This window comes from Pleurodeles waltl, chromosome 4_1 (genome assembly GCF_031143425.1).
Source record: "Pleurodeles waltl isolate 20211129_DDA chromosome 4_1, aPleWal1.hap1.20221129, whole genome shotgun sequence".
Taxonomy (NCBI): Eukaryota; Metazoa; Chordata; class Amphibia; order Caudata; family Salamandridae; genus Pleurodeles; species Pleurodeles waltl.
The window spans coordinates 1,009,758,292-1,009,771,495 of NC_090442.1; positions in this window are offsets into that span (position 1 = coordinate 1,009,758,292).

Sequence of the window (13,204 nt, forward strand, 5' to 3'; positions counted from 1 at the left end):
TGCGCTTGGAGTCTTGGAGTTCAGGGGTGAACCATGGGGTGTTCTTGATGTTGCAGGTGGCGATGTGTTTTCTGAGGGGGGCTAGTGTGTCTGCGCAGGTAGTGATCCATTTGGAGAGATTGTGTGCTCCTGTGTTGGGGTCGTTGGTGTGGGGGGGGTTATGGGCCAGTTGGGAGTTTAGTCGTTCTGTGGGGATCTTGTCCCACATGCGGTAGGGTGTGGTGTGTTGATGGTAGTGTGTGGGGGGTTTGGTGAAGGAGAAGTGGACGCAGTGGTGGTCAGTCCAGAGGAGTTCGGTGGTGTTGGGTGTAGGCTATGTGTTGGCTTGAGGTGAAAATTGCGTCAAGCGTGTGTCCTGCTGAGTGGGTGGGTGCGGTGACCAGTTGTTTGAGTCCGAGGTTGGTGAGGTTGTCTATGAGGGAGATAGTGTTGTGGTCTTGTGGGTTTTTTAAGTGAAAGTTGAAATCACTGAGGATGATGTAGTCTGTGGAGGTGAGGGCGTGCGAGCTGATGCTGTCGGCGATGGTGTCGCAGAAGGCAGGGCGTGGTCCGGGTGGTCTGTAGATTAGTGTACCTCTGAGGGTGGAGTTGTTGTTAATGTAGATGAGGAAGTGGATGTGTTCGGTGTTGTCGATAGTGTCTTGGGAGCTGGTGGTGACTTTGATGGTGTCTCTGTGTAGGATGGCGATGCCACCACCTGGCCTGTTGAGGCGGTCTTTGTGTTGGAGTTTGTATCCCTTGGGGGTAGCTATGGCTATGTCAGGTTCTGAGGAGGGGTTGGTCCAGGTTTCCGTGAGGAAGGCGATGTCGGGTGAGTGTGATGTGATGAGGTCCCAGAGTTCTATGGTATGTTTGTGAAGGGAGCGGATGTTGAGGAGCAGGCAGTTAAGGTGGTTGTGGTGGGTGGCGTTGGTGTGGTGCGTGAGGGTATTGTTGCGGGGTGTGTTCTGGTTGTGGGCTGGTGTGCTGCGGGGTTGGTTGGTGGGGGCAGGGTGGGTGAGTCTTGTGTTGGGGGTGTTGTGTTTGTTGAGGGTGGGGTCGCTATGGTTGGTGTGTGGTGTGAGGGATGACGAGCAGGAGAAGTGGCAGGTGAAGGGGCCATGAGTGTGTGGGGCTAGATGTGGTGCATGTGGGGCGGGGGCCTGGGTTGAGAGAGTGGAGGGTGAGGGGGGAGTAGGTGTGTCTGAGAGGGCCAGGGGTTCTGGCGCTGGGCGCGGTCCAGGCGCGGACGGGCGCAGACGGGCAGCTGCAATAAGAAGAGGGGAGGGTGGGAGTGGCAGCTGGGAGGCGGGAGGGCTTGTCCAATGAGAGGGCTGGGGGGGTGGGGCCACAGGGGACGCAGCGGCGGGGAAATTGCTCAAGAAGCGGTGAGAAGGAGGGGGAGGCGGGAGGGGCCGCAGGGGACTAGCGGCGGGGAAATTGCTCAAGAAGCGGTGAGAAGGAGGGGGGAGGCGGGAGGGGCCGCAGGGGACGCAGCAGCGGGGAAATTGCTCAAGAAGCGGTGAGAAGGAGGGGGAGGTGGGAGGGGCCGCAGGGTACGCAACGGCGGGGAGAAAAGGCAAAAAAGGAAACGGGAAAGGAGGGATCGATCTGCCTGCAGAAGCAGGGTCAGAGAATGCTCCTCCTTGCGACTGGAGGTGGTGTCTGGAAGGTTCCCAGGACATCTTGGAGAGTTTCCTGGCTGATGGTTGTCAGCTGGTCATCCAGGTCATCAGGGTAGTCCATGACAGGCAGATCCACAGGAGAGCCATCATCCTCTGCAATGAGATATTGTACAATTAGTGTGGCTGTGTTGTGGCAGTTGTAATGTGACATCACTGACTTTCTATTGGTGGTACATTGTCATCTTGGTTCCCATGCATTGTTCCTGTCATTACTGATTGCAGTCTCTCAGCCCTATGCCCTACCTGCATGTCACATGTAGTGAAGGGCAGTTTGGGCAATTGTCTGCGTCACATCTTCTAGGTGTGGGTTCTGTCCAAATTGTGGAAAGCTACCTTCTTGTCCTCATCAACCCTCCCTCTGCTTCCATTTGCATGGTGAGGCCCTGCAATGAATGTTGGTGGGCTGCTGCCACAGCACCACACATGACAATATGGCCCTGTCCCAGTCTTTCATTTTTCACATACACCTATGCAGTGCTGAGACCTAGCACCACACCATGCATGGCATTTCCATGAGACAATGCACATTTTACCATTGGTAGTTTCTCAAGTTGATGTTTGCGTATGTGCGCTACATTGCATTGCACTGATTGACCTGGCAGAGTTCTGTTTCCTCTTGTGACTGCGGGTGTGTTCGCCTTCCTACACACATATGTCCTCCCCCTCAATGCAGTTGTCTTTGCACTATAATATCTGAGATGTTGCATGGTGGCATTGCAGCTATTGTGACACAGGCACAGGGGTAAACCCAGGGATGGCCAACATGGGTATGAGATTACTGCTGTGTACATCATTATTTATGTGACAGTGCCTGATGGTTATTGAGTCTATGGGATGCACTTGGATAGGGATTGATGGGGATTGATTACTTAGTCATACTGAACCCTCATTTCGAGTGTGTTTGTTCCATGGGCACCTAACTGCCATTTCCTAATTGACCAGCGCAAACAGCACAGGTAGTTGTGGCAGATGTTGTCAATGGGATATGCCGCTTGAGCCAATGGCCTGAGACTGGGCATTGTCCTATAGTTTACATTCTGACAATACCAGCTGTCCTGTGACACCAGACCAGTTTTACATTCTACCCTACCTTCCTGGTCTGCTTCAGGATTTCCACCAGCCTTGGAATGGCAGTGTATCCGCATGCTAAGGTTGTTGGTGTTGTGTTGTGCTGTGCCCCTGGATGCCCCTGCACAGCCCCTGCACACTGGGAGTCCCATTCCCTGCCTCTTTGCCCTTTCCACTGCCTGATTTGCAGGGCTGACATGCATTGTGTAGTAGGTGTGTGCCTCCGCCTTCTCGCACTTGACATTTAGGCATTTTTATCCCCCACGCAACTTACCCTGCATGTGTTGTTTTCTGGTAGTCTGCGCTGTCCTGTCCTGCGACACCAATGACGATTTCCTCCGGGATGTCGGCTGCAACCATCTCCTCCATCTCGTCCAGGTCCTCTTGTGGTGCTGGACTCCCACCTCCGGTCTGCAATGCTGCCTTCCTGTTCCTTGCCATTTTCTCCTGTGTCCTCCGCTTGCAGTCATGCCAGCATTTCTTGCACTCAGTGACAGTTCTCCTGACCTCTGCCACACTGTAAATCTTGTCCACAATCTGCTGCCAAATTGCCTCTCTCCTTCCAATTGGCAATTTAGAGGTGATGAAGAGTTGATGCTGGTGCTCCGTCACTTCTCTCACCAGTATTTCATGCTCCTCTGCGCTGAAGCGACACTTCCTCTTTTTCTTGTCTCTCCCCTGGGTCTTGTCAATGTCCTCCTGGCTGGTTTCCGGTTGTCTGGGGTCTCTCCTGGCTTTGTGGATCCATCTTGCCTCTCCTTTGCACTGTTTGCTCCATTTGTGTTGCTTTTTGATGCTATTGTGGGCAAAAATGGCACAATTCCGTTTTGCGAAGTGTTTACATGTCGTAAACCGGATTAGAGTCATTTTTCCTGCGTTACTGTCATTTTGCCTTACGACAAGGCGCAATGGTTAGCTTCAGGAAAAATTACTCTAACCTATTCTTAGCGCTATCCAGCGTCATAGTATAAATATGATGCACGGGTGGCATTAAGAAATAGTGCTAGACAGCGTGAAACTTTTTGACGCAAAACTGTTAGTGCAGTTTTGCGTCAAAAAGTATAAATCTGGCCCTAAGAGAGACCAGGGTTGCTGTTTCTCTTGGGATAGAGCAGGACAGGGCTGCTGTCCTAAAGTCTCCACATAAAGACAGGGCTGCTGTCCTATGCCATTAGAGGTAGTGCAGGGCTGCTGCACTAAAGTTTCTCTGGGAGGGCTGGAGGGTTGCTCCAAACATACTAACACAGTGCAGTTCTGCTTTTCTGCTTTAGTGGTTTCACAGAGAGGGACTTTTACCTCTGGGACTTTAGCTGTGGCAGCTGTGGGGTCCCTTGGTCAGTGGCGGCCGGCAGCTTTAGGAGGGAGGGGGGCGGGCGGGACACACACACACACACACTCATTCTTTCACACACAGACACGCACGCACATCCATTAACAACACTCATACCATTCAAACATGCACGCACGCACCAAACATTCAATTTAAAACATCACACACACTCATTCTTTCACACACGCACACACGCACATCCATTAACAACATTCATACCATTCAAACATGCACGCACGCACCAAACATTCAATTTGATACATCACACACACACACACACACACACACACACACACACTTACCTTCGGCCTCCAGGTCCCAGGAGGGTTGGGACTGCTGCCTTTCCTCATTGGCTGACAATGAAGGAAGGCAGCAGTCCTAGCCTCGTCACAGAGTGGGATGGGGTCAGTGAGACTGCTGACCCCACCCCACTCTGTGACGAAGTGTCACTGATTGACACTTGCCCTGGGCACTTCAGGGCTTAAACTGAAGCACCCAGAGAGAGTGTCAATTGGTGACGCTTTCCTCGTCACCCAGGGGAGGGCCTCGATGCACCTTTGCTGGGCTGAGGAGGTCACGCCCATAGGAGCTGTGATCTCCTCCGCCCAGCAAAGTTCAGCTCAGGCAGCCAGGAATCTGCGCAAATCGCGCATGTCTGCTCCTGGCTGCCTGACCTGAACATGAAGAGTGTCTGTCAGGCTGACCTTTGTTCAGCCTGACAGACACTCTTCATGGGGGGCAAAAGGTGGGGGGGGGGGGTGGCCCCCGCCCTAAAGGATGGGCCGCCACTGCCCTTGGTACAGGTTCCACCCCAAGAGAGGTCTCTACCACCACAGGAATAGTATCCTTAGTAGTAGGGTGGGGAAGGGATACTTTGATACCCTTTTTACCTGCGGGGCGAGAAGGATCCTGAGGCTTCAGGCTCCTCCTCTTCTCTGCTTTTTCATTTCGCTTGAAATTAGAGGAAGCAATTCCTCAGGGATACCCAGCATAGCTGCATGGGTCCTAAAGTCTACCTCAGCCCAACCTGAGGCCTCTAGGCCATTACCTAAGAGACAGTCTGCAGGCAAGCTAGGTGACACCACCACCTGCTTTGGGCAAGTAACTCCACCCCAACTAAGTTGCACTACAGCTAAGGGGAGGGACTGAGTGGAGCTATTGACAACAGTAACCTGGTACTTCTGTCCAAGGAGGTGTTTTGGAGGTGACACCAAGTTTTCAGTCACCAAAATTATACTGGCACCTGTGTCCCTGTAGGCCTTGGCCTCAACATAATTTATTTAAATTGACTGCTTGTACTTGCCCATGTTACGGGAACAAGCAGCCAAGGTGGCAAGGCCAATGCCACCAGGTGAGACAGAAACTGTCTTGGGGTTTTTTACACCTAGCCCAGCTTCTATAATGGACCCAAAAGTGAACCCAACTACACCTTTAGTTTGACTATTACCAGTAGTCCCACCACTATTACTACTACTAGCAGGGGCACTAGAAGTTGAAGTGGATGTATTAGTGGTAGTAGGCTCAGGGGCTTTACCTGGGCAGGACTTATCCCCTGGCCTCTGGCCTTTATCTCTGCAGACATAGCACCAAGGCTTTTTATTGTGTGTAGAAGAGGAAGAAGAAGAGGTTTTATCCCCACCCCCAGAAGAGTGTTGTGGACCCGAAGAGGAATATTTATGTTTATGTTTGTCCCCATGCCTGTTCTGAAATTTTTCACAGTCTTTCTTCTTTTCTTTGTCACCCCTGGTATGAGATTTTCTGCTCACTCTTGTTCTGACCCATTTGTCTGCCTTCTTACCCAATGCTTGGGGAGAGGTCAGATCTGAGTCCAATAGGTACTGGTGTAACAAATCAGACACACAACTATTCAATATATACACTCTCAAAATCAGATTATACAGACCCTCATAGTCAGACACTTTGTGGACTGTCCTGTCAAGGCTTTAGAAGGTTGGTTACATGGCAGCAAAATCAACCCAATCTTGTGAAGATTCTTTCTTGGCTTCCCTGAACTTAATTCTGTATTGCTCCGGGGTGAGCCCAAAACCATAAATGAGTGCATTTTTCAGAATGTCATAATTGTCTGAGTCTGTCTCCCTAACAGTGAGGAGTCTGTCCCTCCCTTTATCAGAGAAGGACAACCAAAGAATAGCAGCCCATTGCCTATGAGGGACCCTCTGAACTTTACAGGCCCTATCAAGTGTAGCAAACCCCTTTTGAAAAACATCCCCCACTCTGTATAGGGGAACAATTTTGTGTAGGTTTCTTGAGTCAGTGGTGTCCTCCCTGACCCCCATCAGTTCTGAAACTACTGTTGCTGCTGCCACCATGGGGAACTACTCCCAATCCCTGTCTTTCCCTTTCCACTGCTAAGGCTTCCCTATCTAGGGCCAACTGTTGCAGCCTCAGTCTAGCCTCTTCCAATCTCAGCTTTCTGAGTTCCCTGTCTAGGGAGTCATCCTCAGGATTGGATGTGTGGGACAACTCAGAGACTGAAGTAACATGAGAATGAGCAGAGGCAGATCTTTCCCTAGCTGTTGTAACCATAGTAACATGGCCTCTAGGTGTGAAGGGAGCTCTACTTGTGTGTGACCCCCTCCCACTGCCAGCTACATTAGATGGTTTGCTAGGGGGGGCTTTTGTGAAGGACCCTCCCTTGCATCCTCAGGACCCTCTCCTGATTCTAGGGGGTTAGAATCCCCCTCTCTCTCCTCTACCTGGTTACCAGATTGCTCCTGGTCATCCCGGAGAAGGAGATTTAAAAGGAAATCCTTGTTAGGGTTCTTCCCAACCCCTAGGCTTCTCTTTAAGCAAAGCCCCCTCAAACCTTTAAAATTGTAATTCTCATAAGTAGTTTTGACAACCCTAGGGGTGGCCTCAGAGGAAGCCATAGTGATAGATAAAGTAGGTATTTTCTTTCCTTTCACTTCAATCTAACTTTCTAACTTTTAGATTTTTAGAATGCAAGTGAAAGACTAGGTATACTTTTTGTATAGTTCTAAGTACAGAGTACACTTTCCTGTGGAAAGCACAGGTGACAGAGTGATAAGGCAATTGTAAGTACTTATCCCACCGCTGCCACCAATGTAGGAGGCTGGCCTGGTTTTTAGTGAGTACTAAAGGTACTTAAACCTTAAACCAGGTCCAGTTATCCCTTATTAGTGAAATGTAGTCAGTGTCTAGAAGCCAGGCTGTCTAGAGGTAGCTGTCGGCAGGGAGGCCAAGGTTGAACTAGGAGACATACAAAGCTCTTGCAATACCACTGTAGTCACACAGTACTCACACACATGAAAGACAGTACTCAGGCCCTCATTACAACCGTGGCTGACGGCCGCCAACATACAGTGACTGCGGCGGTAATCCGCTACTGGTATTATGACCCACACAGAGAAATCTGCCACTGTACAGACACCCAGACAAGTCCGCCAGCCCAAAGGTCAGTGATAAAATGGCGATAGCAAAAACCACACCATTACGCCACCAGGAATATGCCCACAGTATCAGGACCCACAAATCAACGCAGCGATCTTTCATCCACGGTAAACCATGGGCGGTACACACAGCTGCGCTCAAAATACACACACACACTAACAAAACTACACCACCTTGGACAATTCAAACTACACACACCTGACACACAGACACACACCACACCCACAACACTATAAAACACACATTACCCACAACCCTTTCAACGAGAAAAAAGATTGCTAACAGAGAGAGAGACAAATCAGGAGCACCCACTCAATCAGAGGCACAATACATCATCACCCATACACCATCCACGCACCCCACAACACAACACCCCACACATTAACCCACACATCCTCACACATACCACTCACACCACATCCATGGCACCCCAAAGACCCCCCAGGTTTTCAGAGGAGGAGCTAAGGGTCATGGTTGAGGAAATCATCTGGTGAGAGCCACAGCTATTAGGATCACAGGTGCAGCAGACGCCCATTGCAAGGAACATGGAGCTATGGCGGAGGATCGTGGCCAGGGTCAACATCGTGGGACAGCACCCAAGAACTAGGGATAACATCAGGAAGAGGTGGAACTACCTATGGGGGAAGGTGCGTTCCATGGTTGCAAGACACCAGATAGCCGTACAGAGGACTGGCGGTGGACCCCCACCTCCCCCCCCCACAACTAACAACATGGGAGGATCAAGTCTTGGCGATCATGCATCCTGAGGGCCTCACAGGAGTAGCAGGAGGACTGGACTCTGGTAAGTCAAATCTTTACTACTATATCCCCTACCTGCATGCCATCACAAACCCCTACCCCTACCCTCACCCCATCATTCAACCACCTCACACATACCCCACTATCACAACCCACCCATCCCAATACCAAGCCCTGCATGTAACACCAATGCATGGACCCCCATCACACGCCTGCATGGACACCCATCACCACAGCATGCCCAGTAGAGAGACTCACCCAGCCCACAAAATCACCACGAACACAAGGCAAAGCTGACAGGGAAATCACAACCATACAGGGAAACACACCCATGCACAAGATGGCACCTGCAGATACACTAACACTGCATTTGCATCCCCACAGGACCCCTACTCAATGTCACCAGAGAGGAGGTGCCAGCTACATCCAGTTCCCCCCCAGAAGAGGCCCACTGTGACGACAGTAGCTCTGCACGCCTGGATCAGGATGACCAACCTGGCCCATCAGGGACCTCTGGACAGTCAGTTCCACTGCCACAGTCCCAACCCACCACAGAGCCTCCCCCTCAGGAAACACCAGCACAGCACCCACCCAGCGGGCCCATGTCACTGTCCACAGGACACGTCAATCAGCAGTGTGTCCACCACTACAGGGACCCCAGGCAACCCCACAAACCCAGGAGGATCAGGGACCTGGGGTCAGTGGCAGTGGGCACACAGTTCAGGGGACAGAGGCACAGGACAACAGGGAAGCTGGGAGGAATGCTGTGCGACAGGGGGAGGACAGGCCCAGGGAACCCACTCTCCAGGAGGCACTCACCAATATTCTGGGAGCATACCACCATTCCCAGGAGAGGATGGGCCAGATACTGGCCAAGTTGCAGGAGACCCAGCGGCTGCAGGAGGGACATTACCTGGGGATCAGGGAGGACCTCATACTCATCTATACCATCCTGATCACCATTGCAGGGGTGCTGGGTGACATGGCCAACACCATGAGGGAGGCAGTGGCCCACCAATGGGTCCCTGACACTAGCCAAACCGATGAACAGCCTTCCACCTCCGCCAGCGCTTTTGGACAGGAGGCCCCGCCACAGGAACAACCGGCCACCAGCACCCCTCCCCCTGCAGAAGGAGAACAACCTCACAAACGGTCCCTGCGATCCAGGCAGAAGCCAGAGAACATTGCCAAGACCCCCGCCAGGAAATAAGTCTATCCTGATTTTCACCCTTCTGTCCCACTATGTCACCCTGTCCACCTTGAACTGTCATTGCTCCCCTTCCTATGCCCCATTGGACAATGAACCTGTGATACCACAAGACTGGACTCTACCCTGGACTTTCCTCCACTATCAGCCCAGCCAATTGCACATCGCCCTCTACTTATGAGCACGTAAATAAACACCCTTGGAACAAATACAAATCTGAAATCTGTCAAATTATTCAAATATGTATTAGTTCAACATAAAGCATTGCAAGTCAAATGTATGGTCAAATATACTTTGAAATGGCCTTTGGTGGGCAACAGTACACATAGGAGGAGCCAGAGTGGGCCACAGAGATCTGAAAATAGAGATGCCAAATGGTACAGTAAGTGGCCATAGACATAGGGAAATCAGGCTGCCATGTACAATGTCCAACAGATAACTAATAAGTTAAGTTACAGTGTCTTACCTGTGTGTCACTGGAAGTACTGCTGTATTATGTTGCTTCTGTTGTCACCATCTTCTTCCTCTGCCTCCTCTTCCTCAGTGTCCACAGGCTCCACCGCTGCCACATGCCCATCTCCAGGCTCATCCTCCTGCAGAAAAGGCACCTGGTGTCTCAAGGCCAGGTTGTGCAACATGCACCATGCAACGATGATCTAGCACACCTTCTTGGGTGAGTAGTACAGGGATCCACCAGTCAGATGGAGGCACCGGAACCTGGCCTTCAGGAGGCTGAAGGTCCTTTCGATAATCCTCCTTGTACACCTATGTGCCTCATTGTAACGTTCCTCTGCCCTGGCATTCCTCACTGGGGTCAGTAGCCATGAGAGGTTGGGGTAACCAGAGTCACCTGCAAATATCAAGGGACAACTGCTAAACACTAACCCTTAGGGACAACCCCATACCCAGACACCAAATTATACTGTGTGGGGTCCTTGGGCTCACCTATTAGCCACACCCGGTGCCTCTGGAGTTGGCCCATCACATATGGGATGCTGCTATTACTCAAGAGAAAGGCGTCATGCACAGAGCCAGGGTATTTGGCATTCACATGGGAGACGTACTGGTCTGCCAAACACACCATCTGCACATTCATAGAGTGATAGCATTTTCTATTCCTGAACACTTGTTCATTTCTCCGGTGGGGGGGAACAAATGCCGCATGTGTACCATCAATGGCACCAATGATGTTGGGGATATGTCCCAGGGCATAAAAGTCAGCTTTCACTGTGGCCAAATCCTCTACCTGGGGGAATATGATGTAGTTGCGCATGTGTTTCAGCAGAGCAGACAACAGTCTGGTCAACACGTTGGAGAACATTGGCTGAGACATCCCTGATGCCATGGCCACTGTTGTTTGGAAGGAACCACTTGCCAGGAGATGGAGCACTGACAGGACCTGCACTAGAGGGGGATACCTGTGGGCTGGCTCCAGTTGGGCACACCGTTCTTGGATTGTGGCACGATCGCAAGGTCCACCAGGGGTCTGTACACCAGAGGATGCCGCCATCTCATATTCATCCTCAGCGGTTGAAGCCTCTTGAAGAAAACGGTTAGCAGAGGGTCATATTCACACATCTATTGCACTAATGATGAATTTCTTCCTTTACAGAACCAGTATGTGAATCCAACAGTCAGTTTCTGTGACAATGTCTGCTGTGACGCAGTTAGGTGCCATGGCCCAGTGCCCCCCTGAAATGGCGGCTGCCTGACCTGTGAGGAGGGACAAGTGGAAATGAGGTAATTCCGCTGGCGTTGTGCCCCGTCGTTGTATACGGTTGATGACCGCCGTGCAACTTCACATTGGTTAGCATTGGGCCCTATGGGTTCCAGGAGCCAATGGCAATGTATGCCGGTGGTGACGGTACGCACCGCCGCGGACGTCACCGCCATTTTCTCTCTGTTCACTCACTGCTACCTGACCTTCAACAGGAGAGGACCTACACTGCAAGTGCTGATGTGACCTGTGTCTGGAAGCGACAATGGCTCATGTCTCTGGGAAAAGGGCCCCTGCCTTCACTGCGGAGGAGTTGGAGAAACTGGTGGACATTGTCCTACCCCAGTACACATTTGTCAACGGTCCTCCAGACAAACAGGTGAGTAAACTGTGGGCATGATGTGTGGGCCATGAATGTATGGAGTGCTGTGTGTGTAAGCCACATGTTGGAGGGGGGCAGAGACGTCCTGGCCAGAGTGCAGCATGTGAGGTGGTCAATGTATGTGCGTCAGGGGATGGAAGGGATCCGGTGGGCCATGAGTCTGACGGTCCGAACTGTTGACTAATTCACTTTTCTGCTGTCTTTTCCATGCAGGTCAGCGCCCATCAGAAAAAGGGTATTTGGTGTGCCATCGCCAAGGAGGTGCGGACCCTGGGGGTCTTGGACAGGGGGAGCACCCACTGCCACAAAAGGTGGGAGGACCTGCGCTGCTGGGCAAAGACGACGGCGGAGGCCCAGCTGGGGCTGGCCTCCCAACAAGGAAGGGGTGACCGTCGCACCATGACCCCCCTGATGTTCCGCTTCCTGGCAGTGGCCTATCCGTTGTTGGATGGGCGCTTGAGGCCATCACAGCAGCCACAAGGCGGTGAGTATAGATTCTGAATCCAGACTTTGCGCGCGTTAAGAGTTACCTGGGTGGGGGATGTGGGCTATGGGGGCCCCTAGGCCAGGGAGAAGATGGCAGGGTAGGTCCCTTATTGGGCAGGCTCTGAAGCACTCCTATCCCAGTAGTGTTAGTGGACATCTACTACTGGGCAGGGTCCTGTGGGTTTCAGGTGTGCAGCTAATGGCTTTAGGCATTGTACCCCATGGGCTGGTGACTATCTTAGTAACTGGTAGTGCCTGGCCTAGTGCACAGGGCTGCTTCCTGTGTGTTGTGTACGCCAACGGTGGTGTTGTTGCCGGCATTGACCAAGTGTATCCTCTGTCCCTCCCCCCCTTTTTGTTTTGCCACCCTGTCCTTGTGTGCATTAGCATCATCTGTCGGAAGAGCAGAGGCACCGGCGACGGAGGGAGCTGCATCCCACATGTGCCTGGAGGCTGAGTCCACCGAGGGTGAGGGTACCAGTGGGACGGAGGGTGAGAGGAGCACCACGATGGGGACAGGAGGGGATACCACAGACAGTGACTCCTCCGATGGAAGCTCCCTGGAGGTGGCGGACACCTCTGTGCCCACCCCAACAACAGGTACAGCCACCACCCTCCTACCAGCACCGCCCTCCCAGCAGCCCCTCAGTGTGTTTCCTATGCCCGCTCACCCAGGAGGGTGGGCATCTCCTTCGCCCCAGGCACCTCAGTCCTGCCCCAGTCAGCCCTGCTGCCCTCAGTGAGGAGGCTATTGACCTCCTGAGATCCCTCACTGTTGGGCAGTCAACCATTCTGAATGCCATCCAGGGTGTTGAGGGGCATTTGCAACAAACAAATGCATACCTGGAGGGCATTCACTCTGGTGTGGTGGCGCAACAGAGAGCATTTCAGGCTCTTGCCTCTGCACTGATGGCAGAAATTGTCCCTGTCTCTAGCCTCCCCCCTCCAACTTCCTCTACCCAGTCCTAATCCCCTCAACCCCAGCCTATCCCAAGCACACCTTCAGACCAGCAGTCACCCAAATCAACACACAAAAGTGGCTCAGGCAAACACAAGCACCACACTCCATCTCACAGGCACTCACACAAGCACCATACCCATGCAGACAAACCATCATCCACTGCTTCCACTGTGTTCCCCTCCTCCTCTTCGTCCACCT